Raw genomic sequence first — 27,638 nt, 5'->3', positions numbered from 1 at the left:
ACACTTTGGCATGGTATTATAATCATTTTGTATGTTGTTCATTAAGAGATGTGGAAATGTTTGGAATCGATTAGCCCTTGGAATGGTTAATCGTGATCATCCTTTGTGCCATGTATGCTAAAGGGGCTAGTTGAATCAAGGAAATTATGAAGTAGGTAAAATCTACCTTAAGGACAGAGGTTGACAGCTGCAGTGATGTGGATGTGAAAAATCACTAAAAATAGTAGGAATAGAATTAAATAGTGAATAAATTATGTAAATGAACCTTGATGAATCTACTTTCATATGGAAGAAACTAAACAGTCATATGAGTTGTATGTTAAGAGATATTTAGGTTTTCGTGAAACAGGGCCAGAACGGTTTCTGGATTCCCTGTTCCGACTTTGGAAATTCATTGTAAATTAACCAGAGATAATTAGGAGTCATGCAATATATGTATAGATTCCTCTTTGAGTCTAGTTTCTATAGAAACAAACGGAATCAGTATTGAATCCCTGTACAGGGAGATATCCAGGTCGTAATGCATGAAGGTCAGTGTAGTCGCACCCTGTAACAGGGGAGACTTTAACTAATAAACTGTACTAATTGGCCTGACCAAAAATTCTAGAAAAAAATTTGTAGATGCATATATGAGTCTAGTTTCAGGGAAAAATTACGAAACTGGTTTTTGAGTTTTGGAACTCAAGATATGATTTTTAAAGTGACAGTGACGCAGTTAGCCAACTGCCTGGAAAATTTTTAAAATGGACGGTGAAAGTGAATGGTTTAAGCCGTTAACCCCTCGTGTCCGACTCCGGCAGCGGACTCGGGTACGGGGTGTTACAAAGTAAATCCCAAAACTCTAGTTGTTTGAGAACCCCATATGGAATCTATAAAGTAACCCACTTTGGTTCAGTTGTTATCGAAACCCCTTTTGTCCCTCCAGACATCTAAAAGCGAGTAAAGCTTGTTTACTATCTTTTGAACCAATTAAAGAGGCGCATGTGTGACCAATATAAATAATCTAAAAAGTGGACTGGATTAATCTAAAATTTAGACCAATAAATGAATCCTACAAAAGTGGACAATATTGATTTGAACTTTCTTTAGACAGCACTGTCCTGCAGCATTAACAATGGACTGGCTATTCTATTGCTCTCACTAATCAGAGGAATTTACTACAATTCTTAAAATACATACTTACATATACAATTCTCACTATGTTATCCATCAGATTTGGACCAAAATTAAGTCAACTTACATTACACAAGAAGGGAATATTATTAAATATCTCTTACAAGCATTGAATTAATACCTGCAATTTGGGACGGAGGGCTTGAATTAATACCTAAAATAGACATGAGAAAAAAGAGTAAATCACCTCAACTGAAGAACTCCAGAAAAATAATTTTAATCCAGTACATAGCTATGATCTTTAATCAATCAACATTCCATAGTGAAGATAAGAACAAGACCTCCTGTTGAGATGACGGCATGGATTTTCCAGATTCCTGTGCAACAGTTCCGTCTACTAGTTCTTGATCTTTGGCGACCTCCATGCCTGACATCAGTTCCTTGCAACCGCCCAACTGACAGTAGCCCAGATATGAAACAAGTAATTTGCATTAAACTTTAGTAATGCCAAATTTTAGCAGATCACAAGCACCAGAAAAGGAATTTCATTTATTACCATCAAACAAATAAGACCAGCAATGTAGAATAAAAATATAAAATCAAAGGAGAAAAAAAAAACAGCCAAAAGGCCATGATGCAAGTTCTACAGAATACTCATATTTACTCAATACTGATCATTAGCATAGTCAAAACAGCAGCAGGCATTAGTGAACTCGTTAGTGGAACTCACAACACATTCATAAGCAAAGAACGCCACAACAAAATCAAATTCAAGGGGGGGAATAGCAATTTTTGAGCATATTACCAACTTTCCAGCCTTAAAAATATTTCTTGATGCATATGTGTTTTACATCAAAACCAATTATATATTTGCAGCAACAATGAAAACCCCACAAGTCATTTACATTACAATTTATAACATGCCCAAAATATAGAATAAGCATAAATTGAAATCCCCATATATACTCAGTTTCAAAAAAAAAAAACCCATAACCACTAAATTAATTTCTCAAAAAAGAGAAAAGATCCATACTTTAGCTAAAAACAAAATTTGAAATTAAAAACTTAAGCAGATCCATACCTAACTGCAGTGGCAGTCAAACCGAAATTTATTTTTCCAACTAATTAAAAAAAGCCTACGAGAACAAAACCTTAGGTGCTAGTAATTCTTTAACAAATTAATAAGCAAATCAATCGATCATAAATTAAAAGATGAGGAAAAGGAAAAGGGGAAATGGGAAAGATCGGGTACCTGAATCTGAACAGATCAATATTCCATTATGACCCAAGTTGTAATAATAAGAGAAGAAAGAAAAAGACCAGACATGAAAAAGCAAATTCAATTTTCTAGTGAGAAACTCACCCTCAAACTGAAACTGAAAGGGTGTTCTTTTTTCTTAAACGAGGAAGACCTTGCAACAGAAGGAGCTGAATACCTTTCTACGACTTTCGCTTCCCTTGTAGGCCTATCACTTCTAGGTGTTATTGGCTCTTTCTTTTCAGCCGAATCTCGACCAGATTTCCTAGAACTCCCCTTTCTACTACTACCTTTGAAGAAATGAAATGGAAAAAGAACTGTGAATGGTGCAGGTGTATTGACTTGGTGTTGCTAGAAATGAGAAATTTGGAGGCAAATTTTGAGAGTTATTTGGGGGATTTAGGGCGCGATGGAGATGAGAAGAAGAGGGAGTAATGAGCGGGTAACAAAAAATTGGGGATTTTGATTTTCCCTTTTTGTGGCGTTTCCACTAAAAACGCCATTATAATTCAATTTTTTAAGCTTAATTTTTTGTGGCATTTTACCTAAAAACGCCACTATTGTTTAATTTTAAATTTTTTATATTTCTAACATATTTTTTCTATTTTTTCTTTCAAAATTTTTGTGCTTTGAGATTATCATTTTTAGAATTTTTTTAATTTTGAATATTAAACTTTTCAACTGAAATATGGACTAAAATATTAAATATTAAATATTAAATTTTTAAGTTTTTATTTTTATTTTTATTTTTATTCTTTATTTTTAAATTTTTATTTTTAAATTTTAATTTTTTTGAAGATTTTTATAATTTTAAATTAACATATAAAATACAAAAAGAAACTTTAAGAGAAATAAAATGGAATCGATGAATTTAAAAAATGCAAAATGACATAGCAATACAAGCATTATTCTTTTAAGTATGGTCCGCATTAGTTGTTTAGATTTTTATATAATGGCATCTTGGTTATTACATCAAATTTTATTAATTTTGTTACATAAAAATTCAATGAGTGTGCCATATTCTAGTGTGATTATTTTACTTTACTTAATTCAAAACATTCATTGTTTGAATGGAGTTTTAAATAAAATTAATTGTAATTTTATAATTTATATCAAATTGAGTGCAATAATTGTTTGTCTATATAAATTAAATATTAAAAATATTTTAGTTGAATCATATAAATGGAAAGAAAAATTTATAATTATAGTTATTTTTTATTAAGTTGGTGTTATGGGTTAATCAAGTATATTAATACAGTTGTGAAATTATTAATTTACCCTTTCACATATAAATTAAGTTATAAGAATGTATTTTATATTTATATATATTTATATATATATATATATATAATAAAATTGAAACACAATTAACTTTATGATTATAACCAAAATAACAATTAATTTTTATATTAACTTTTAATAAATATACGAGTTAAATAATATCTTTTCGCATAGGAGTGTTAAATCTTAAAAAGAAAAAGTAATTCTCTTAACATTCTTTAACAAATTGAATACTAAACCACTTAATCTGTAAAAGCTAAAATATGAGATAAGTATTTGTACTTTTCAGAAAATTAAAATTTAGTCATTATATTTCTATTCTTAAGAATTTAATTCCTCTATGTTTCAAATTTCGAATTTAAGTTTAATTGTTAAAATTAATTTATTATTATTATTAAATTCGTTAGGGATTTAGGATGTCGAATTTGGGAATGGGTGATAATACTTTAGGGATTTAGGATGAGGAAGAAGGGGGAAATAGAATTGGAGAAAAACGGGGAAAATTTTAGGCGTATCAGGTGTGGGTAAAAAATAAGACAGCTAAACGACGAAGTTTTGAACAAAATAACTTAACATTAGCAACGTTTATAACCTAGCGTCACTAAAAATGCACCTATTGCGGCGTTTAGGGTTTTAGGGGTTATAGTTTAGTGTTTAGGGCTTGTTAGGGTTTAGCGGTTTACTATTTTAAGGGTTATAGATTAGTGTTTTATGGTTTTTTTAGGGTTTAGAATTTTAATACTATATGACTTTTAGCGGCGTTTTACCAAAAGCGCCGCTAAAGCGTTTTATGGTTTTTTAGGGTTTAGAATTTTAAGACTATATGACTTTTAGCGGCGTTTTACCAAAAGCGCCGCTAATGCTCTGGTATTTAGTGGCATTTTACCGAAAGCGCCGCTAATGCTCTGGTCTTTAGCGGCGTTTTTCCGAAAGCGCCGCTAATGCTCTGGTCTTTAGCGGCGTTTTTCCGAAAGCACCGCTAATGCTCTGGTCTTTAGCTGCGTTTTACCGAAAGCGCCGCTAATGCTCTATTTTTAGCGGTGTTTTAACAAAAAAGCCGCTATTACTCTGTTTTTAGTGGCGTTTTTGTTAAAACGCCGCTATTGCTCTGTGTTTTACAATTTTTGCGGCGTTTTTTGATAAAACGTCGCTAAAAACGCCGCTAAAGCCCTATTTTCTTGTAGTGATAGAAGTTGGCTAAGGTGGACTACAGTGGCTCCGAACGAAGAAAGAGGCATGTGGAGAAACGAGATTGAGATAGTGGCAACCCATGGTTTATTGAACGAGGCAAAGGATGAAAACGAGCAAATCTTACAAAAACGAAAAGGAAAAAAGGAGATGAAGACTCGGTATCCAATTCACCCATGGAAAAAAAAAAGCTCATAAATATATGCTTGATGGCCTGGGTCATTTTAAAAGCAAAAGAAAGAGATAGAGGAGTATGAATGAAGATAACAAGGATGAGAGCCCATCCAAAATTGTGCAGAGAAGGCTATTGGACAACATATCACCAAGCAAGGCGGTGGCTGGCGACTAGCCCCCCTTAACACCCCTAATCAGAATGGTGGTTTTGGGACCACGAATCCGGGTCAAAAAAATATTTAAAAATTATTTTATGTGTTTATTTTGTGTGAATTTATATCTATGAAATTTTCGTGCTTTAATTTTATCGGTTGAGTGTCCGATTGAATAAAAGAACTTAATCGCGTAAAATAAAAATTTGGTGGTTATTTCTAAAAAGGGGCCAAATTGCATTTGGCTTTTTAAATGGAAGCTTTTATGTTGCAATTAGTCTATTGTTAAGTAAAGTGGACGGTAATGGTCATAGTTATAATGGTTTTATAATTTAATAAATAAGGTTAAATAAATAATTAGGTAAAATGTTATTATATGTTATAATACACCAAATTAAAATAAGTTTTCATATTATATTCAAGCTTGATTAAGGTATAAGTTTAGCTCGGTTTTTGATATTTTTTATGTTTTTGAGATCGTTGCTTCGAGTACTATAAAACCTATGCTTGAATTTTTTATTTTGGTGAATATTTTGAGTTATGTCATTGTTAAGAGCTTGTGATTTTTGTTGTTTGATGATGAAATATGAAAGATATGTTTTAGATTAACATGTTTTGTACTGGAGTTTTTGATGATTTTGAGTAATTAGGACTAAATTGCAAAAATAATAATTTGAGGGACTAAAATGTGAAATAAATGAAATATAAGGACTTGTATGAGCATGGGTAAAATTTGGCCTAACATGGGTATGATGAAATTTTGTATATTTTTTGTTTTGTGCAATAGGGACTAAATTGTAAAAAGTGTAAATATTAGGGGTAAAATGGTAATTTTCCCATTCATGTATTTTTGGACTAAATTGAATAAAAATATGTTTGAATGAGCTTAATTTGAATATGTATAGATCAAGAACCAAAGAAATCGGATTTGAATCGGGGAAAAACGAAAGTTGTCAACTAGCTGTCCCGTTCCGTTCTATATCGTCCGAGGTAAGTTTATAAGCAAATAGGCGTACTTAGTTTTAATTAAATGCCAAGTATATATGCTGAAATGAAATATATAATTTTATTTATGCTAAAGCCGAATGTGAATAAGCTTGATTACTATGTTTCCGAATTGGTTTCGACCGAGTTACAACGTCCGAAAGCCCCGTATAAACCTTAGGAATAGTTAGGATACATATGTCATGACATAAGATTCCAATATATGTGTGCGAGTAAGACCATGGCATCGATATGTGATTTCCGTATATTTGTGCGAGTAAGACCCTGTCTAGGACAGTGGCATGATTTGTGATTATATGTAAGACCACGTCTGGGACGTTGGCATTGTACGATATATGTGTGTTTTTCCGAGTGTCCTATCCAACTATGAATGGTTCATCGGGCTACGATAGATGTGAATGTACATGTTGAATAAGCTAAATGACCAGGTATGGAATAGGTTATTATTACTTGTGATGAGGTAAGTAAGTACTTAATGTTTGTTACAAATGACTTATAAGGTAACTATAGAATGTGTATAATTATAAAAGTGTGTTCGATCTTGATAGGTATATTGTGAATGTCTTCGAGATCATATGTGATATGTGTATAGATGTAACCATGTGTACTCGGCCATTTAGGTAATATGTGTACATGACAATATGTATTATGATACTTGAGCTGGTGTTTATGAGTATATGTATATTTGATTATCTAATGATATATTGGCTTTGTAAGCGAAATGTGAATTACTTATATTGGTTATATGAGCTTTCGGCCATGGTGGGAATTATGTATAAAAAGTATCATTTATGAAGAGTCTAAGCATAGTAATACTAGTGTTATTTGGTTAGTTTAAAATAAGTTGGTTATATCATTAGATTGTTTATTTGCTTATGACTTACTAAGCTATGATAGCTTTCTCTGTGCGTGTATGTTTATTCTATTTTATAGATTCTGGGTTCACGTTATAAACTCGGGGATCGTCAGCAAAGTTCATCACATTATCTACTGCTTCGGTATTTAAATAGTTAAAGTTGAATTATGGCATATATAGACTGGGACATACTTTGAAATAATGGATTTTGGTTGTGTAAACCTAAAGCCATGCGAAAATGGCTTAATTCCTAAGTTTGGTCTTGGTTATGGTTTAATCTGTCCGGTTATAATGTTATATGTTATGATATGCATGGTATATATGTTTAGTGATGTATGTGTTGGAAATGGCTTGATAATGGTCATGGTATATATTTATATATAAGCATGTTAGTTGGTTTGGATAAGTTTTTGTACGGCTAGAAATAAGAAATGAAATTAATAGTTGTGCTTGATACATGATTGTGTTCGAATGAGATTAAGGTAATAGCATTCGAACATGAGATGGATAGCATGAATAATATTTATGAGCTATTTGTGATTCGCCACTTAAGAAAATATATATATATTGGATCAGTTGATGTATTAGTGAATTAACATTTTATAAAATAAAATGTTTGCTATAAGAAGATCAATGTAATGACAATGGATAAGTATGCTTAGGTTGTAACGCCCCGTACCCAAGACCGTCGCCGGAGTCGAACACGAGGTGTTAACGGACTTAATTCATTACTTAAACAGCTCAAACAATTTATTTTTAAAATTTCCAGTCAAGCTAGCAATCTGCGTTATAGTCTCTTAAAAAAATTCATATCTCGAGTTACAAAACTCAAAATCCAATTCCATAAATTTTCCCTAAAACTAGACTCATATATCTATCAACTAATTTTTTTCTAGAATTTTTGGTCCGGCCAACTAGTACAGTTTATTAGTTAAAGTCTCCCCTGTTTCAGGGTTTGACTGCTCTGACCTCTGTATATTACGAATCAGATATCTCTCTGTATAGAATTTCAATGACTATGAAGTTTGTTTCTCATAAAACTAGACTCAATAAGGAATCTGTACATGTAAATAATGACTTCGAATTATCTTTGTACAATTTTTGGTGAATTTCCAAAGTTAGAATAGGGGATCCAGAAATCGCTCTGGCCCTGTTTCACAAAAATTTAAATATCTCATAAAATATATCTCATTTACCTATTTTGTTTCTTCCATTTGAAAATATACATAATAATATTTTATTTCATAACTTATTCATCATTTAATTCCATTTTTACTATTTTTAGTGATTTTTCAAATTCACGTCATCACTCTTGTCTGATTCATTTTGTGCTAATTTCACCTTTTTCATGATTTCCATGGAATAACTAGCATTTAGGCATACATAACACCAAACATGTCTTTGATTAGCCATTCCAACAGCTAATCATTATCAAGCATTTACATACCAATCATTAGCCATATCATAAGATCATACACACAAAATGGCTATGATGCTATACATGCCATACTCAAAATGAAACGTCTAGCTATACCAAAATAATCCTCGTGATAGTGTGCCTAGACCTCCGACGTACTTTACGATCCCCGAGTTAGCTTGACAAAACTATAAAAAGAAGGAAAATAAAGGGGGTAAGCATTAAGCTTAGTAAGTTTGCATGCAAATAAATAACAACATTCATAAGAATTATCTTACTACTTGGCATGATACTACATAATGCAACTTCATTAATTGTCATAGACATATTTTAAACTTCTTCACTTACCCACTTACTTAAATTCTTACTTAATCAAATTTATTAATACATTTTACTTACCTTTTTCCTTATCAAGCATACATGAACATTATGTACTTACCTTTGCTCTTCTAGCATGAACTTGTCTTACCTTTTTAGTATAACTCGTCTTACCTTACCTTACCTTGATACTCTCTTTAAATTTTCCAGTTGAACCATTTGGAATACTAAGGATACACGGGTACCTTACCATTGCCATGACTTGTCATGGTCTTACGTGGTATCCTTTTGAAACTTACCATTGCCATGTCTTGACATGGTCTTACATGGTATCCTTGCCTTATGAACTCACCAATGCCATGCCTTGGCATGGTCTTACATAGGACCTTTGTCTTATAGTAACTTATCAATGCCATGTCTTGACATGGTCTTACATGAGTTCGTTGCCTTAGATACCTTACCAATTTCCATGCCTTGGCATGGTCTTACATGGTATCCTTAAACCCTAATGTCATGACATTTGTATCCTACACATTTCTAAGGTTCAACCGGGGCTTTCTGAAATTACTTCTCCGTCAATTCATGCTTGAGTCTTATTTGAATAATTTCATAAAATAAATATACACATGCTGGAAATTAACAAAATTAACATAAAATAATAGAATATTGTATTCATTTACCGCAAACTTACCTCGAAACAAAATACGATCAATTATATCAACTTAGTCCACTATCTTTTTCTTTCCCCGGTCTAACTCCGGATTTTGTTCTTCTTGATCTATAATAAAAAATTTAGCTTATTTAATATATGGTGAGCTACAACAATGGTTAAAGAGCCTCCTTGACCCAAACTTTGGCAAAATTACATTTTTGCCCCTAAACTTTCACATATTTGCACTTTTTCCCCAAGGCTCGTAAATTAAACTTCATCCCTTATTCTTATGTTTTATGACATGCTGATCATTTTTCCCTTCTATGGCAACATCAAATTCACACTCTAACATGTACTTATGACTATTAGGTATTTTTACCGATTAAGCTCTTTTACTCGTTTTCACTTAAAACCGAGTAGCACAAGTTGTCTAACATAATTTAAAGCCTCATATTCTATCATAAAACACCAAAATACACAAATTTCACCTATGGCTATTTTTCCAAATATGAACCCTAGGTTGAATTATTGCTAGAATAAGCTTAATCAAGTTATCGGGACTCCAAAAACGTAAAGATCATTAAAAACAGGGCTTGGAATCACTTACTATGGAGTTTGAAAGCTTGAAACAAACCCTAGCTATGGAGAACCCTTGAAATTTTGTCATAATGAAGAAGATGGACAAAAATTGGCTTTTAATTTTGTTTTTAATTCATTTTAATAACTAAATGACCAAAATGCCCTTACTACTAAACTTTCCAAAAATTCCATCCATGTCCAATTTTTGTCCATAGACTTAGAAATTGGTCAAATTGATATTTAAGACTCCTCATTAATATTCCAAAGCAATTTCATACTAAAACCTTCTAGAATGCAAGTTTTGCAAATTATTCGATTTAGTCCCTAATCTCAACTTAAGCACTTTATGCATAGAATTTCATCACGAAATTTTCACACAATCATGCAATCATATCATGAACCTCAAAATAATAATAAAATAACTTTTCTACCTCGGATTTCGCAACCACTGTTCCGTTTAGGCCCTATTTCGGGATGTTACATAGGTAATTGAACATGGGTTGTTAGATGAGAGTTTATATGTTTATGTATGTACATATACGTGCTTATATTATGATTGTTATGAAATGTGCATGGTGGTAGAGATTCATTGGTTATTTGTAATATTATGAATGGAATGGATTATACATATATATAACTGAATGTTAGTAGTTAACTCGAGTAAATACGCATAACACATGAATTCTATAAGACTAATAAATTTATGCGCATGTTTAAAATAAAATAGGCCTAATATTCAATTATTGAGATTACCAACTTGTTATACACACTGTTTATGTATAATTTATATGATCTATGTTGGATCATGTTTAAATCTTACTATGTGGTAAATGATATGATTTTGAGATTTAACATTTGATTAAGTTACGAGTGTTGATGTGATTGTATATTATTTAATGATAAAATCATGATTAATATTTAATTGAATATTTTTATATACATGTGAATATGACTTGTGTGAAAGTGCAAAGTTGTGTTTTTGTCCAATAATGCCTCCAAACCCTAATTCGGCAACAGATATGAGTTAGGGGTGTTACACCGCCAAGAGCAATTAAATCTTGTGTTGGAATTGTCGTGGGATTAAAAACCCTATGACAGATCGCGAATTAAAGCAAATTATTGTTGATAATGACGCGGAGGTTATTTTTTTATGTGAAACTAAAGTGCATACTAATAAGTTGTCTCTTATTCGTAGCATATGTAGGATGGATGGCTGCCTGGCTATTAACGCGACTGGAAAAAGTAGTGGTCTGGCTATGCTTTGGAGGGAGGGCACGAAAGTTGAAGTCAAAAACTACAAAAAGAACCACATAGACTCATTGATCCACATAGACAATGACAACCCCATTAGGTTCACTGGTTTTTAGGGGAACATTGACCCAAACAATAGAAAATATCTGTGGGAGATGTTGAAGAGGGTGGGGAGATCTGTTACGGAAACGTGGATTATAGGAGGGATTTTAATGCAATCCTCAACAACTTGGAAAAGAAGGTGGTAGAAGGAAATCGAAAGCCTTGATGGATGACTTTCATGAGGTTGTTGACGAGCTATCTTTGGTTGAAAAAGGACAATGGGTGGTTTAGCTGGGTCAACAATAGGGAAGGCATTGCAATGTTTAAAGAAAGACTCGATCGATTTATGAGTTCAGCTAATGATGTGACAAATTTCTCGTTCATCGAGACCAAAGTGATCCACCAATCGAACTCAGACCATGATGCTATTATTTTGGACGCCGAAGGTCGCAAGCCGAGAGTGGGGCCGAGAGATCCTAGGCTTATGTTCAGATATGATATTTGTTGGGCAAAAGAGGTTGAAGCAAAAAATATTATTAAAAATTCTTGGCATGAAGGCACAAAGGATATTATGGAAAAACTTGATAAGGTGGGCCATGACCTTGGTGTGTGGCAATATAAGAAGTACAAAGAGATGAGCAAGCATATTGGTGTGCTAAAATTAAAAATTAATAGCATCATTGAAAATCTTGGAAGATCGTACGAAGGGAACATGCTCAAAGCTATGAGACTAAAGCTCAGAAAGTTGTTGGATAAAGAAGAGAAGTACTAGGCTCAAAGATCGAGAGTTAATTGGCTAAAAGAGGGTGATAGGAATACCCTGTTCTTTCATGTGAGATCTTCGAGTAGAAGGAAGAAAAATAGCATTGAAAGGTTGAAAGATATTCGCGGGTGCTGGAAGAACAATACCAAAGATATTTGCATGGCTGCCAAGGAGTATTTTCAAACTTTATTTGGGTCAACTTTACAAACAAACGATGAACTAAACCTTGACTTTATTGAAAATTGCATTTTAGGGGAGATGAATGATAGGCTGCTGGAAGAGTTCAAAGATGATGAAATCAAGAAAGCTTTCAATCAAATAGACCCTAGAAAAGCCCTTGGCATTGATGGTTTATCGAGAAATTTCTACAAAGAGGATTGGGATGTGGTGGGAGTTGATATAATAAAATTGTGTCTTGAAATGTTAAGGGGTGATAAAAAAGTGGATAGTCTCAATGAGACGATTATTTTTCTCATTCCTAAAATAAAGAGCCTATTGATATAACTAATTTTCGCCCTATAAGTCTTTGGATGGTGATTTACAAAATAGTTGCCAAGGTGTTTGCAAATCGTTTGAAAGATATTCTTTTGAAGTGCATTAGTCAAAACCAAAGTTCTTTTGTTCTTGGTAGAATGATCCACGATAACATTTTGATAGCCCATGAGCTGGTCCATTACCTTTAAAGTTCTAAGAACAGGCCAAACAAAGGATTTGTGATCAAGCTCGATATAAGCAAAACATATGATAGGGTAGAGTAGAATTTCATTGAAGAGGTTATGAAAAAAATGGGCTACACGGATGCTTGGGTGACTAAGATTATGAGTTGTGGTTGTTCAGTCTGCTATCTTGTAAAGTGCAACTCAACCCTCTCGAAACTATTATGCTAGAAAGGGGCCTCAGACAAAGGGATCCTCTCTCTCCTTACCTTTTTCTATTTTGCATGGAAGCCTTTTCTAAATTGCTAATACGAGCTCAAAATAAAAATATGTTAAAGGGAATTCGGGCTAGCATTAATGGTCAGCGTATAAATCACCTTTTTTTGCTGATGACGCATTCCTTTTTATCCACAATAGAAAAAGGGATGTGGAGGAAATTGTCAAAATTATAACAAATTTTACTTGTGTTTTGGTCCAAAAGAATAATAATGATAAATCCATGATTATGTTTAGCCCGAAAACCCATTTGCTTCAAAGGTAGCTTTTTTGTTCTATGCTAGGAATGCAAATGGTTGACAATCTCGATAGCTACCAGGGTTACTATTACCTATTAGTAGAAAAAGTCAATTGCTTTTACTAACATCATTAATCGGTGTACTTACAAGATAAATAGTTGATCAAAATGACTGTTCTCTTACGGAGGCAAAGAGGTGTTCATTAAAGCTATTATTTAGTCTATTCTGACATATGCATTATCTATTTTTCTTGCCCCAAAAGGTATCATTGAGGACATTCACTCGAAAATGGGCCGGATGTGGTGGAAAAACAATGAGAAGACCTGAGGTTGGGCTATAATGGCCAGGGATTGGTTGTGTTACCCAAAAGGGATAGGTGGCATTGGCTTTCAAGATATGCATTTGTTTAATTTGTCCTTCCTGGGCAGACAAGTGTGGAGGCTCATAAATTTCAAGCATACTTTATGTTTTAAGGTGTTGAGTGCAAAATATTTTCTAGAGGAGGATGTGTTCAGGCCTAAACACTGTGATAAACCATATTTTACTTGGTCAAGCATTACAAAGGCGATCGATGTTTTAAAGGATGGCTTTATGTGGCAAGTTGGGGATGGTGACACAATTGACATTCGATTGGATCATTGGGGTGTCGAGGGCCTTAATGGAGAATCGATTTGTCAATCACTTTTGACAAATGATGAAAGAAAGGTTAATGATTTGTAGGACCACAATCATAGGCGGTGGAAAAGGGAAAGGGTAATTGATTTATACAGTAAAACTATGGATGATTGTATTTGAAATTTACCCATTCCTCATAATGGGGTTAAAGATAGTAGAATGTGGATTTAAAACCCTCATGGTTTGTATACGTCAAAGTCAGCCTACTCTTGGTTATCCCTTAAGAGAATTGGTTTCGGTCCTCACAGATTATTTTGGAGAATTATTTGGAAGCTAAAAATATTCCCCAAGATTAAAGTTTTTAGTTGGAGAATTGGCCATAATATTTTGTCCACATATGATAATATTGCTCGCATCCATCAGAATTTCTCAACATCCTGTTAAGATGCAAAAATAGAGATGAGACGCTTATCCATGCCATGAAAGAGTGCCCCAAGGTTCGTGAGATCCTCATTATTAGGGGCTGAAATAACAGGCTTCTTGATGGGAGCTACAACTGGTGCAAAGATTGGTTGAAAGATGTTCTCTGTGAGCTTGACACCAAGGCTGACACTAACTTTTTATTCTCCTCTGGAATTGCTGGAACAATATAAACAAGATGGTGTTTTAGGGCAAGGAAGATACTGCTATGGTGGTGTAGGAGAAGGCGCGAACCTTTAGCAAAGATTTTAGAATCTTCAACTTGGTCGAGCCTCCTGTGCTTCCCCCTATTCCAGTGTATAAAAGCTGGATGAAACCTCCAAATGACTTAGTTAAAATCAATATTGATGCATCAGTTTCGAATGGTTGTGTTGGGTATGGGCCATTGCTAGAGACGCTGAATGTTTTATTCTCAGTGATTGTTATGGTTTTGCTAATAATGCCTTCGATGCGATTTAGGCAGAACTAAAAGCTTTGACTGTAGGCTTGAAATTGGCGTCAAAGCTAAATGTGTCTAAGATAATTATGGAATCTGTCAATGCAACTTTACTCAACACGATCAGGAAGCGAGATCAAGATATTACCATATTGGGCTATTGTATGAAAAGGTCGTGCATGGACTTTAGGAATTTTGACTTAGTCCAATTTAATTGGATTGACCGTAGTAGTAATAATGCTACTGATTTACTTTGTAATATATCTATTAAGAACAAATGTGATTTGTATTTTAATATGGATTATCTGTTGGAAATCCATAATATTATCATTCGTTATGCAATAAAATGAGTTTGACCTTTGGTTCATTTTTTTATCAAAAAAAAGAAAAGAATGTTGCCTGGTAGCATATTGACAAAGTTGATTTAGCTCTTTAAGGGGTAGTGATCCACTGCCCCCCGATGTGCCCCCTCTCGAGGTGGGGTACATCCCTTCCCCCCATGGGGGTCGGGTTGTTTCACAATGACTCATCAACAGTGGTGAGTTAATCGCCGGTGCTAGTGGTCGAGGTGATGATTTCCCAGCTGGTCAAGCCCGTGTTCATAAAAATCTAGCCAACGACTCCAAGACCAAGTTCTCTCGTTCATTGTTTCTTCCACTCTCCAACCAATTCATTGGTTGGGTGGGTTGTTGGCCGGTGTGCGTGGGTGCTACTACTAGTATGAAATAGGTATATGAGTTGTCTTTTGGTTGTGTGTATTGGCAGGCTCCATGCTACTCACATTGAACTGTCGAGCCACACTCATCTTCATTATCTCTCCTTATTCTAATTGAACTCAAGGGGTGCGATCGGGATCTTGTGTTGCGTACCTAAGCAGATGGAATTATGAATGTGTTGTTGTCCCTTCTCAATCTTGTTAGAGGGACTTTGGCCTTTTAGGCCAAGGAAGTTTGTGGCAATAACAGGTCTGTGATAACCTTAGATGTTCTGGGCTGCACGTGTGCTACACTGATGTATTCAACGAGTCTATAGCCTTGGCTGACAAGACTGAGTAATCTTTGAAATTTTATTGTGATGGAGATAGATCATTGCAATTGTTGGTTTTCAAGTAGGAATTCCTAGTAAGCACGAGTTATCAGCTTACGTTGACTACGTCCCTACCCTTTGTACACACTGCCTGTCGCTTCTACCAATTGAATGGTCTGGTGAATGTTTGGATCGCGGCGACGTTTTAACACCCCGAACCTGAGACTATCGCCAGAGTCGAGCACGAGGTGTTAACGGACTTAATTCATTAATTAAACAGCTCAAACAATTTATTTTAGAACTTCCAGACAAGCTGGCTAACTATATCACAGTCGCTTAAAAATTCATATCTTGAGTTAAAAAACTCGAAATCCAATTCTGTAAATTTTTCCTAAAACTAGACTCATATATATATGAACTAAATTGTTTCTAGAATTTTTGGTTGGGCCAACTAGTACAGTTTATTAGTTAAAGTCTCCCTGCTTCGTGGTTTGACTACTCGACCCTGTATTACGAATTAAATATCTCCTGTATGAGTTTCAATTATTATTCTGTTTGTTTCTCATAAAACTAGACTCAATAAGGAATCTGTAAATGTAAAGAATGACTTATAATTATATTTGTACAATTTTTTGTGAATTTCCAAAGTCAGAACAGGAGATCCAGAAATTGCTCTGGCCCTATTTTATAAAAATTTAAATATCTCATAAAATATAACTCATATACCTATTTTGTTCCATCCATATGAAAATAGACTCATCAAGCTTTAATTCTATATCTCATTTACTATCTAAATCCATTTCTACTATTTTTAGTAATTTTCCAAATTCATGTCATTATTGTTGTCCGATACTATTTTAAAGCTAATTTCACCTTTTTCATGATTTCCATAGAATAACTAGCATTTAGGCATACATAACACCAAACATGTCCTTGATTAGCCATTCCAACAGCTAATCATTATCAAGCATTTACATACCATTCATCAGCCATATCAAAAGATCATACACACAAAATAGCTATGATGCTATACATGCCATACTCAAAATGAAACGACTAGCTATACCAAAATAATCCTCGTGATAGTGTGCCCAGACCTCCGACGTACTTTACGATCCCCGAGTTAGCTTGACAAAACTATAAAAAGAAGGAAAATAAATGGGGTAAACATTAAGTTTAGTAAGTTTGCATGCAAATAAATAACAACATTCATAAGAATTATCTTACTACTTGGCATGATACTACTAAATGTAACTTCATTAATTGTCATAGACATATTTTAAACTTCTTCACTTACTCACTTACTTAAATACTTACTTACTTAATCAAATTTATTAATACATTTTACTTACCTTTTTCCTTATCAAGCATGCATGAACATTATGTACTTACCTTTGCTCTTCTAGCATGAACTTGTCTTACCTTTTTGGTATAACTTGTCTTACCTTACCTTACCTTGATATTCTCTTTAAATTTTCCCATTGAACCACTTGGAATACTAAGGATACGCGGGTACCTTACCATTTCCATGACTTGTCATGGTCTTACGTGGTATCCTTTTGAAACTTACCATTGCCATGTCTTGACATGGTCTTACATGGTATCCTTGCCTTATGAACTCACCAATGCCATGCCTTGGCATGGTCTTACATGGGACCTTAGCCTTATAGTAACTTATCAATGCCATGTCTTGACATGGTCTTACATGATTTCCTTGCCTTAGAAACCTTACCAATTGCCATGCCTTAGCATGGTCTTACATGGTATCCTTAAACCCTAATGTCATGACATTTGTATCCTACACATTCCTAAAGTTCAATCGGGACTTTCTGAAATTACTTCTCCGTCAATTCATGCTTGAGTCTTCTTTGAATAATTTCATAAAATAAATATACACATGCTGGAAATTAACAAAATTAACATAAAATAATAGAATATTGCATTTATTTACCGCAAACTTACCTCGAAACAAAATACGATCAACTATATCGATTTAGTCCACTATCTTTTCTTTCCCCGGTCTAACTTTTGATTTTGTTCTTCTTGATCTATAATAAAAAATTTAGCTTATTTAATACTCATATTTATTAAAACAGTCCTTGACCCAAACTTTGGCAAAATTACATTTTTGCCCCTAAGCTTTTACATATTTACACTTTTTCCCCAAGGCTCAGAAATTAAACTTCATCCTATTTTCTTATGTTTTATGACATGATGATCATTTTTCCCTTCTATGACAACATCAAATTCTCACTCTAACATGTACTTATGACTATTAGGTATTTTTACCGATTAAGCCATTTTACTCGTTTTCACTTAAAACCGAGTAGCACAAGTTGTCTAACATAATTTAAAACCTCATATTCTATCATAAAACACCAAAATACACAAATTTCACCTATGGCTATTTTTCCAAATATGAACCCTAGGTTGAATTATTGCTAGAATAAGCTTAATTAAGTTACCGGGACTCCAAAAACGTAAAGAACATTAAAAATGGGGTTTGGAATCACTTACTATGGAGCTTGGAAGCTTAGAAGCTTGGAACAAACCCTAGCTATGGAGAAACCTTGAAATTTCGGCCTAATGAAGAAGATGGACAAAAATTGGCTTTTAATTTTGTTTTTAATTCATTTTAATAACTAAATGACCAAAATTCCCTTAATTAAAAACTATGGTGTTTTATTTTCCTTTAGGTATTTTTGTCCAAACTAGTATAATGGTCTAATTGCTATCCAAGGACCTCCACTTTAAAAACCCATTACTCACAAGTACTTAATACCTTTGTGAACTAGAACACACATTTTACAACTTTTGCAATATAGTCCTAAATATGAAATTGGACCCTCTATCGATAAAATTTCTAAACGAAATTTTCACAAAATCATGCAATCATGCCATAGACCTTAAAATGATAATAAAATAAATTTTTCTACCTCGGATTTTTGGTTTCGCAACCACTGTTCCGTTTAGGCCCTATTTCGGGATGTTACAGACATGGGTGGTTCACTGCCCACGACGTTGCGAGAAGTCTACTAAACCTTGTGATTTAGAGGAAGGAGAAGTTGTAACAAGTTTTCCATAAGTGAACTTGTGGAAGGATCATTGCTGAAACCTACCTAGCAGAACGACCCGTGAACGTATTGTAAACAACACCGGAGGTGAAGCGGGTGCATCCTCGCCTCTCTCCACCCTCAAGTCTCGGAGCGGTCGGTCTCGTCATCCTTTTTCCCATCGGGTGGGGTGAGATGCCAAGATCAACCTTTTCAAGGCAAAATTAACAAACCCTAAACGCGAATCGTGCCCAGGAATTGAAATAAAAAAAGGGGCACGTCTTCTATCACTGCACCGTTCGCGGTGTCAGTGCTTCAGTGATGTTGTTCTTTTGTTGCAAAATATACAGAACGACTCTCCGAAATAGATATGCATCTCTTACATCAATGAAGAATGTAGCAAAATATGATACTTAGTATGAATTGCAGAATCCCGTGAACCATCGAGTCTTTGAACTCAAGTTGTGCTCCAAGCCATTAGGCTGAGGGCACATCTACCTGGGTGTCACGCATCATCGCTCCCATACAACCTTGAGCCCTTGGTCCTCGATTGGAACACGGGCAGAAATTAGCCTCTCGTGCACTCACAGCCAGTGGTTGGCGTAAATTTGAGTCCTTGACAACGTCATCGTTGCGACCATCGGTGGTAATGCTGTAAGCAACCTCATTTGGGGTCTTGTGCATTCATTGATCGAGACCCTTAAACCCTTTCGGTATCGCAAAGATGGTGCTCACATTGTGACCCCAGGTCTGGTGGGATTACCAGCAAGGTTTAAACATATCAATAAGCAGAGGAAAAGAAACTTACTAGGATTCTCCAATTAACGACGAGCAAATCGGGAAAAGCCTAGCTTAAGAATCAGGTGCCATCGGTGTTCAAATTTTAGTTTGGAAAAGCGTCTTCAGTGGCGGACCAGGCCCAAGTCCCTTAGAAAGGGGCATTGAAGAGGGTGAAAGCCTGTCGTGCCTGGACCCTGTTGCATCACGAGGCATTGTTTACGAGTCGGGTTGTTTGGGAATGTAGCCCTAATCGAGTGGTAAATTCAGTCCAAGGCTAAATTCGGGCGAGAGACTGATAGCGAACAAGTACCGTGAGGGAAAAATGTAAAGGACTTTGAAAAGAGAGTCACAGAGTGCTTGAACTTGTCAGGAGGGAAGTGGATGGGGGTTGGCGTTGCACCTTGGTCGAATATGGAACAACGAGAATTGGTCCGTTGACCGGCTCAGGGTATGGACCAACGCGGGTCATGGCGGCGGCCCAAGCCTGGCCTTTGATATGCTTGTGGAGACATCGTTTCCTCGATTGTGGGATCTAGCACATGCCGTATCAGCTTGCTTTGGCATCTGCATGCTCCGGGTGTAGGCTTGCGGGCTCGCCATTAAGCCTGCTTTGAAACATAGACCAAGGAGTCTGACATGTGTGCGAGTCAACGGGCTAGAAAACCCGTAAGGCGCAAGGAAGCTGATTGGCGGGATCCCTCGCGGGTGCACCGTTGACCGACCTTGATCTTATGAGAAGGGTTCGAGTGAGAGCATGCCTGTCGAGACCCGAAAAATGGTGAACTATGCTTGAGAAAGGCGAAGCCAGAGGAAACTTTGGTGAAGGCCTGCGACGATACTAATGTGCAAATTGTTCGTCTGACTTGGGTAGAGGGGCGAAAGACTAATTGAACCATCTAGTAGTTTGGTTCCTTCTAAAGTTTCCCTCAGGATAGTTGGAGCCGTTAGCGAGTTCTATCGGGTAAAGCCAATGATTAGAGGCAGCGGGTGTGCAATGCCCTCAACCTATTCTCAAACTTTAAATAGGTAGGACGACGTGACCGTTTTGTTGAGCCGTGCCATAAAATCGAGAGCTCTAAGTAGGCCATTTTTGGCAAGTAGAACTGGCGATGCAGGATGAACTGGAAGCTAGGTTACGGTGTCAAACTGCACGCTAACATAGAACCTGCAAAGGGTGTTGGTCGATTAAGACAGCAGGATAGTGGTCATGGAAGTTGAAATTCGCTAAGAAGTCTGTAACAACTCACCTGTCGAATCAACTAGCCCCGAATATGGATGGCACTTAAGCACGCGACCTATACCCGGCAATCAAGGTGAGGACCAAGCCCTGATGAGTAGGAGGGCACGATGGTCACCGTAAAACCTGAGGCGTGAGTTCGGGTGGAGCGGCCGTTGGTGCAGATCTTGGTGGTAGTAGCAAATATTCAAATGAGAACATGGATGGCCGAAGAGGGGAAATGTTCCATGTGAACGGCACTTGCAAATGGGTTAGTCGATCCTAAGAGACGGGGAAGCCCGTACAGTAGAACATCTAGAGTGAGCTTCGAAAGAGAATCAGATTAAAATTCTTGAACCGAGAAGCGAAAGTTGACAACAATGTTAGGGAGTCTGAAAACATCAGCGGGGGCCTCGAGAAGATTTATCTTTTTTGTTTAAAGGCCTGCCCACCCTGGAAACGGCTCAGCCATACGTAGGACGGAAAAGCACCACATGTGGTGTGGTGTCCGGTGTAGCCCCGGCGGCCCTTGAGAATCTAGAGGACCGAGTGCCATTCGCACCTGGTCGTATTCATAACCGTATCAAGTCTCCAATATGAACAACCTCTGGTCAATGGAACAATGTAAGCAAGGGAAGTCGGCAAAATGAATATGTAAACTCGGGAAAAGAATTGGTTCTAAGGGTTGGGCACGGGGGCCCCAGTCCTGAACTCATCAGCTGTTGGTGTATTGCTTGAACTGCTCCCGCGATACGAGGAGGTTACCGCATGCCAGCCAGGGGACGGACTGAGAATGGCTACTTCGGAAGCCTTCCCTGGGTGATGAACAGTTGACTCAGAATTGGCATGGACAAGGGTAATCTGACTGTTTAAGTAAAACAAAGCCTTGCGATGGTCCCTACTGATGCTCACGCAATGTGATTTCTGCCCAGTGCTCTAAATGTCAAAGTGAAGAAATTCAAGCAAGCGTAGGCAAACGGAGGAAGTAACTATGACTCTCTTAAGGTAGCCAAATGCCTTGTCATCTAATTAGTGACACGCATGAATGGATAAATGAGATTCCCACTATCCCTATCTACTATCCAGCAAAACCATGGTCAAGGGAACGGGCTTGGTAGAATCAGCGGAGAAAGAAGGCCTGTTGAGCTTGACTCTAGTCCAACTTTGTGAAATGACTTGAGAGGTGTAGGATAAGTGGGAGCTCTTGGGCGAAATTGAAATACCACTACTTTTAACGCTATTTTACTTATTCGGTAAATCGGAGGCGGGGCATGGCCCCTCTTTTTGGACCCAAGGTCAGCTTCGGTTGGATGATCTGGGTAGAAGACATTGTCAGGTGGGGAGTTTGGCTGGGACAGCACATCTATTAAAAGATAACAAAGGTGTCCTAAGATGAGCTCAACGAGAATAAAAATCTCGTATGGAACGAAAGGGTGAAAGCTCATTTGATTTTGATTTCCAGCATGAATACAAACCATGAAAGCGTGGCTTATCGATCCTTTAGACATTCAGAATTTGAAGCTAGAGGTGTCATAAAAGTTACCATAGGGATAATTGGCTTGTGGCAGCCAAGCGCTCACAGCGACGTTGCTTTTTTATCATTCGATGTCGGCTCTTCCTATCATTGTGAAGTAGAATTCACTAAGTGTTGGATTGTTCACCCACCAATAGGGAACGTGAGCTGGGTTTAGACTGTCAAGAGATAGGTTAGTTTTACCTTACTGATGGCTGTGTTGCAGTAGTAATTCAACCTAGAAAGAAGGTGGCCGCAGGGGAGTGAGTGCGCATATGAATTAGTTCAAAGAAGTCATGGACGACTTAGATCTAGTGTATATTAAACATGATAGTGGATGGTTTACCTGGGTTAAAAATAGGAGTGAGTGGAGTTTGATAAAGGAAAGAATTGATAGATTCCTCACCTCGATTTTAGTGGTTAAAAACTTCCTTTTTATAGGTACCAAAGTAGTAAGACAAACCCAGTCCAATCATGACGCAATTATCTTAGATTTATGGGGTCAAAAATCGAAAGATTATCCTAATGAAAATAGATTGAGTTTCATGTTCATGTTTATTGGGCTGGTGATGACGAACCAAAAAATGTTATTGAAAGAGCTTGGAACAGGGATGTTATTGATTATAGGGATAAGATCGAAAGGGTTAGGTCAGCCCTTGGTCCTTGGTAGTGTAAGAAGTATGGAAATATGAAGAAGGACATGTGAAAATTAGAGAAAAATATTGACTTGGTTATTGATTCTACCAGTAGAGAGGAAAGTGGGAAGACGTTGAAGGAAACTCGTAGAAGGCTTGACTTTCTATACGCTAGAGAAGAAAGCTGCTGGGCACAAAGGTCTCGGTCAAAATGGCTTAAGGAGGGTGATCAAAATACTAGGTATTTCCATGCTAAATCCATTAGTCAGCTAAAGAAGAATAATATTGAGAAGCATAAAGACGCGGAAGGAAACTAGGTGACAAATAGTAAGGACATAAGTTGGGTGACTAAAGATTATTTTGTGAGATTGTTTCGGTCAAAATGCTAATTTTCAAGAGATGGGGTATATTAAGGAGTGTGTAACTAGGGAAACAAATAATTGGCTTATTATGTACTATAGGGAGAAGGATGTTCTTTAGGCTATTAAGCAGATGGACCCAAATAAAGCCCCCAGTATTGACGGTCTATCGGGAATTTCTTCGAGCATCAATGGGAGATCATGGGAAATGATACAATTAGCTTGTGCTTAGATGTTCTTAATGGGAACAAAAATATCTCTAGTCCCAATGATACTATGATCATTTTAATTCCTAAAATTAGAGATTCATATGAGCTTACTAATCTCCGCCCTATCAGTTTATGTAGGTTTGTCTACAAGATCATCTCAAAGGTGTATGGCAGTCGTTTAAAAGCTGTCCTTCCTAGTTGTATTAGCCAAAATCAAAGCGCATTCTTGCCGAGGAGGATGATACATGATAATATCTTGATTGTGCATGAGCTTCTCCATTATCCGTAAAGTTTTAAAAATAGTCCTCATAAAGGGCTTATGGTCAAGCTCGACATGAGCAAAGCATACGACCGCGTGGAGTGGAACTTTATTGAAACAATTCTAAAGAAGATGGGATTTGATTGGAAGTGGACTGAAAAAATTATGGAATACGTCCGCTTGGTTAAATATACTGTTAAATATAACAATATTTTATCGAATATTTTTATCCCCAAAAGGGGTCTCTGCCAAGGGGATCCCCTCTCCCCTTATTTGTTCTTATTTTGTATGGAAGACTTCTCGAGAATGCTTATCCATGCTCAAGAGAACAACATTTTAAGAGGTATCTGGGCTAGCAGGAATGACCTTAGAATAAATCACCTGTTCTTTGTTGACGATGCGCTTCTATTTGTCAGAAATAAAACAAGTGATGTTGAAAGTCTTGTTAACATGCTTAATACCTTCTCTAACATTTTAGGTCAAGAAATTAATTTTAAAAAGTCAATGGTCCTCTTTAGTCCCAACACTTCAAGAGTTCAGAGAACAATTCTTAGTGATCTTCTAGGCATGACAGTGGTGGGAAATTTAAACAACTATCTAGGCCTTCCTGTTCCAATTGGTAAGAAGAAAATAGCAATTTTCAAAAATATTACTAATAGATAGTTTTGGAGGATCAACAACTGGACAAAGAGGCTGCTCTCTTTTGGAGGCAAAGAAGTCTTTATCAAAGCGGTTCTCCAATCTATTCCTACATAGGCTATGTCAATTGTTTTTGCTCCCAAAGGAGTGATCGAGGACATTCAGGCCAAGCTAAGCATAACATGGTGGTCAGGAAAAGACAAAGGAAGATTCTGGACAATGATCCCATGGAAGACTTTATGCAAACTGGAGGGTATGGAAAGCCTTGGAATTAGAGATGTTCAACTTTTCAACCTTGCTCTCTTAAGGCGTCAAGTGTGGAGACTTATAAACAATACAGACTCTTTCTATTTCAAAGTGCTGTCTTTGAAATAATTTTCAGATGGCAACATTTTTCATGCAAAAAAGGTGGACAAAGCTTCATTCACTTGGTCAAGCATTGTGGCAATAGTGGAAGCTTTCAAAGATGAATTTGGGTGGCAGATTGGGAATGGCGAGAAGATAAATACTTGGGCTGATAATTGGGGAATGAAAGAACTTAATGGGAACATTGCTATAAGCAACACTCTAAACCCAAATGAGAAAAGTGTGCAAGATCTTTGGATGCAGATAGGAGAAGCTAGAATGCCGACAAAGTTAAGAAAGTGTATGGGAATGACTGGGGTGACAAGATTTGCAACATTCCTATAGGAAACAAGGGCCAACAAGATAAAATAATATGGTTTCACAACCTTCATGGGTGCTTTACTTTGAAGTCTGCCTACTCATGGTTGTTGTTGAAAGAGAAGGGATATGGCCCTCACGGAATTTTTTGGAAAGCTCTATGGAAGCTTGACACCTTATCGAAGATCTATGTATCTATTTGGTGTGTGGGACATGAAATTTTCCCGACAAATGGTAAAATTGCTTCTATCAGATAGGGTTTTGATAAGGGATGCCCAAGATGTGGAGTCGAGATCGAAACACTGTTACACGCATTAAAAGGCTGCCCAACATCTACTGCAGTTCTCTCGTTAGCAGGATGGTCTAGGAGCTTTATTTCTAAGAATTATGACCAATGTATTGATTGGCTGGAAGACTTGATGCGCGTCCTTGACAAGAGAGCCATGGCTGACCTAATAACAACATTATGGAACTGCTTGAATAATAGAAATAACTACATCTTCAGGGGAAAAGAAGAGAAGGCTCAGCTAATATGGGAAAGAGCAAGCAATCTGAACAAGGAATTCTGAATATGCAACATGTTGAATGTGTAACACCCCACACCCGTGCCCTACGCCGAGACGGAATACGAGGCGTTACTCAACTTAAACATCTGCAATCAAATATTTCTGGATCACCAAGACTTGATCAAATTTAAAACTTTTCTGAACTCTGTTTAAACTCCTTAATGTGGACCTACGAGACCTCAAACTTTCATTGAAAACCATTCAAAACCAACTCAAGTCCTTAAACCAATTTAATAAGAAAAAAATGACTCTTGAAATAGGGCACACGCCCGTGTGGAAGGGCAACATGCCTGTGTGGTCCTAACATGATCGTGATGATGGTTCGTATGACACACATGGCCTAAGCATCTAGGGACACGCCCGTGTCGCATACCCATGTGAATTAAAATCCAAATTCGAACCTACAGTGGTTTTCACACAGCCTGACACACGCTAGTGTCCCTTACACGGCCATGACATGTTCATGTCTTAGCTCGTGTCTAATAACCTTGACATTTTGCTTCTAACGTCAGCATCCTAATTAAGGTACAAGGCTAAGGCACACGCCCGTGGCCAGAGGCAGTGTCCTCCATAAGGCTAAGACACACGGTCGTGTCTCTACCCGTGTGTTTACTACCATGCATTCTGACTTACAAATTTTATGTGCATGGGACACGCAGCCAGACAGACGGCCTAGACACACTCCCGTGTGTCAATCGGTGTAGACAATATAAGGCTATTTACCAAGCCATTTTACCACCCTGAAACATAATTTAATGCCAACCAACATATCAAGGTCTAACTAAATATGATTTCTCAACCAAACAACGATAGGTAAGGCCTACATACATTTCTTATATTCAACCATGCCAACAATTTCACATTCATGAAAGACTATCTTGCATTCATATATAAACTTTCAATATTAGCCATTTTCTATGGCCTTATACATAGTTAATCAAATGCTAAAGTAAGCCAACACATTTGGCCAAATAACAATGACACAAAACTAAAAAGTCAAGGTCTTATACATGCCATAATCAAAATAAAAGATCTAACTATACTAGGTGCTTCGGATGATAGTGTGACTGGCTTCTTCGACGTAAGCGATGATCCTCGAGCTACTTCAGTGGCACTATAAAAAAATGGAAAGGAAATATGGTAACCACAAAGCTTAGTAAGTTACATGAAAACAAACAACAACTACTTATCATAAAGCAATATGCTCATAATCTTTCATAGTGGATTCATGAATACCATAAATAAACGTAAGTATAACTTACTCATTACCATCCCATACAACTCATATAGCATACACCGAGCCCATATCTCATACATTTCAATTAGGTGCCTGTATCACTCATCACATAATCATAACTTTTCTCACTTTGATATAAATCATAACTCTTTTGTTGAACCATTTGGAATACTACCAGACACTCGGTCACCCTAACATGGGTTATGATGCCGACGCAATGTCCCAGACATGGTCTTACATTGGCTTTCATATAGTGAGGCCGATGCCATGTCTTAGACAGTTTTCGCACTACCTTTCATCTATCGGTGTCGATGCCATGTCTTAGACAGGTCTTACTCTAGCTTGTCTATCTCGAGGCCGATGCATGTCCCAAACATGTCTTACACTAGCTCTCGTCTCAATGCCGATGCATGTCCAAGACATATCTTACACTGGCTTAAATATCTCGAGGCCGATGCATGTCCCAGACATGTCTTACACTGGCTCTCATATTGTGGTCGATGCATGACCCAGACATGTCTTACCCTAGCACACATATCTCCCAATATCAAGGTACCGATATCCAAGTTTATTCTAAATGTTTAATGAAAGTCCTTACTATGTTAATTTCTCAACATGTATTCTCATACTCAAATACAAAGAAATTTATGCCATATTAGTACAATTGCACATCATAAAGTTATAGTTGCATTATTAACATACAACTTACCTCGGTAATCAAAATGTAGGTGA

At 36.5% G+C, this 27,638-nt stretch overlaps 1 long non-coding RNA gene and 2 pseudogenes across 3 annotated transcripts; 2 read left to right on the top strand and 1 right to left on the bottom strand.

The window, feature by feature from the left end:
• Positions 1-1,016: 1,016 nt before the first annotated feature.
• On the bottom strand, positions 1,017-2,753 carry LOC128293128 (uncharacterized). 3 transcript variants are annotated; one of them, XR_008283199.1, is made up of 3 exons: positions 2,477-2,753; positions 1,455-1,568; positions 1,017-1,327 (listed from the first exon to the last, which is right to left on the bottom strand). It is a non-coding gene; the product is annotated as an uncharacterized LOC128293128 (long non-coding RNA). The 3 variants fall into 3 exon arrangements; XR_008283200.1 differs by having other exon boundaries at positions 2,366-2,485; XR_008283201.1 differs by lacking the exon at positions 2,477-2,753 and adding an exon at positions 1,919-2,043.
• Positions 2,754-19,183: 16,430 nt separating this feature from the next.
• LOC128293397 (5.8S ribosomal RNA) lies at positions 19,184-19,338 on the top strand (annotated as a pseudogene).
• A 231-nt stretch (positions 19,339-19,569) lies between these two features.
• Positions 19,570-22,560, top strand: LOC128293650 (28S ribosomal RNA; annotated as a pseudogene).
• The last annotated feature ends 5,078 nt before the right edge of the window (positions 22,561-27,638 follow it).

Source organism: Gossypium arboreum, chromosome 5 (genome assembly GCF_025698485.1).
Source record: "Gossypium arboreum isolate Shixiya-1 chromosome 5, ASM2569848v2, whole genome shotgun sequence".
NCBI lineage: Eukaryota > Viridiplantae > Streptophyta > Magnoliopsida > Malvales > Malvaceae > Gossypium > Gossypium arboreum.
This window is presented reverse-complemented; position numbering and strand designations above follow the sequence as displayed.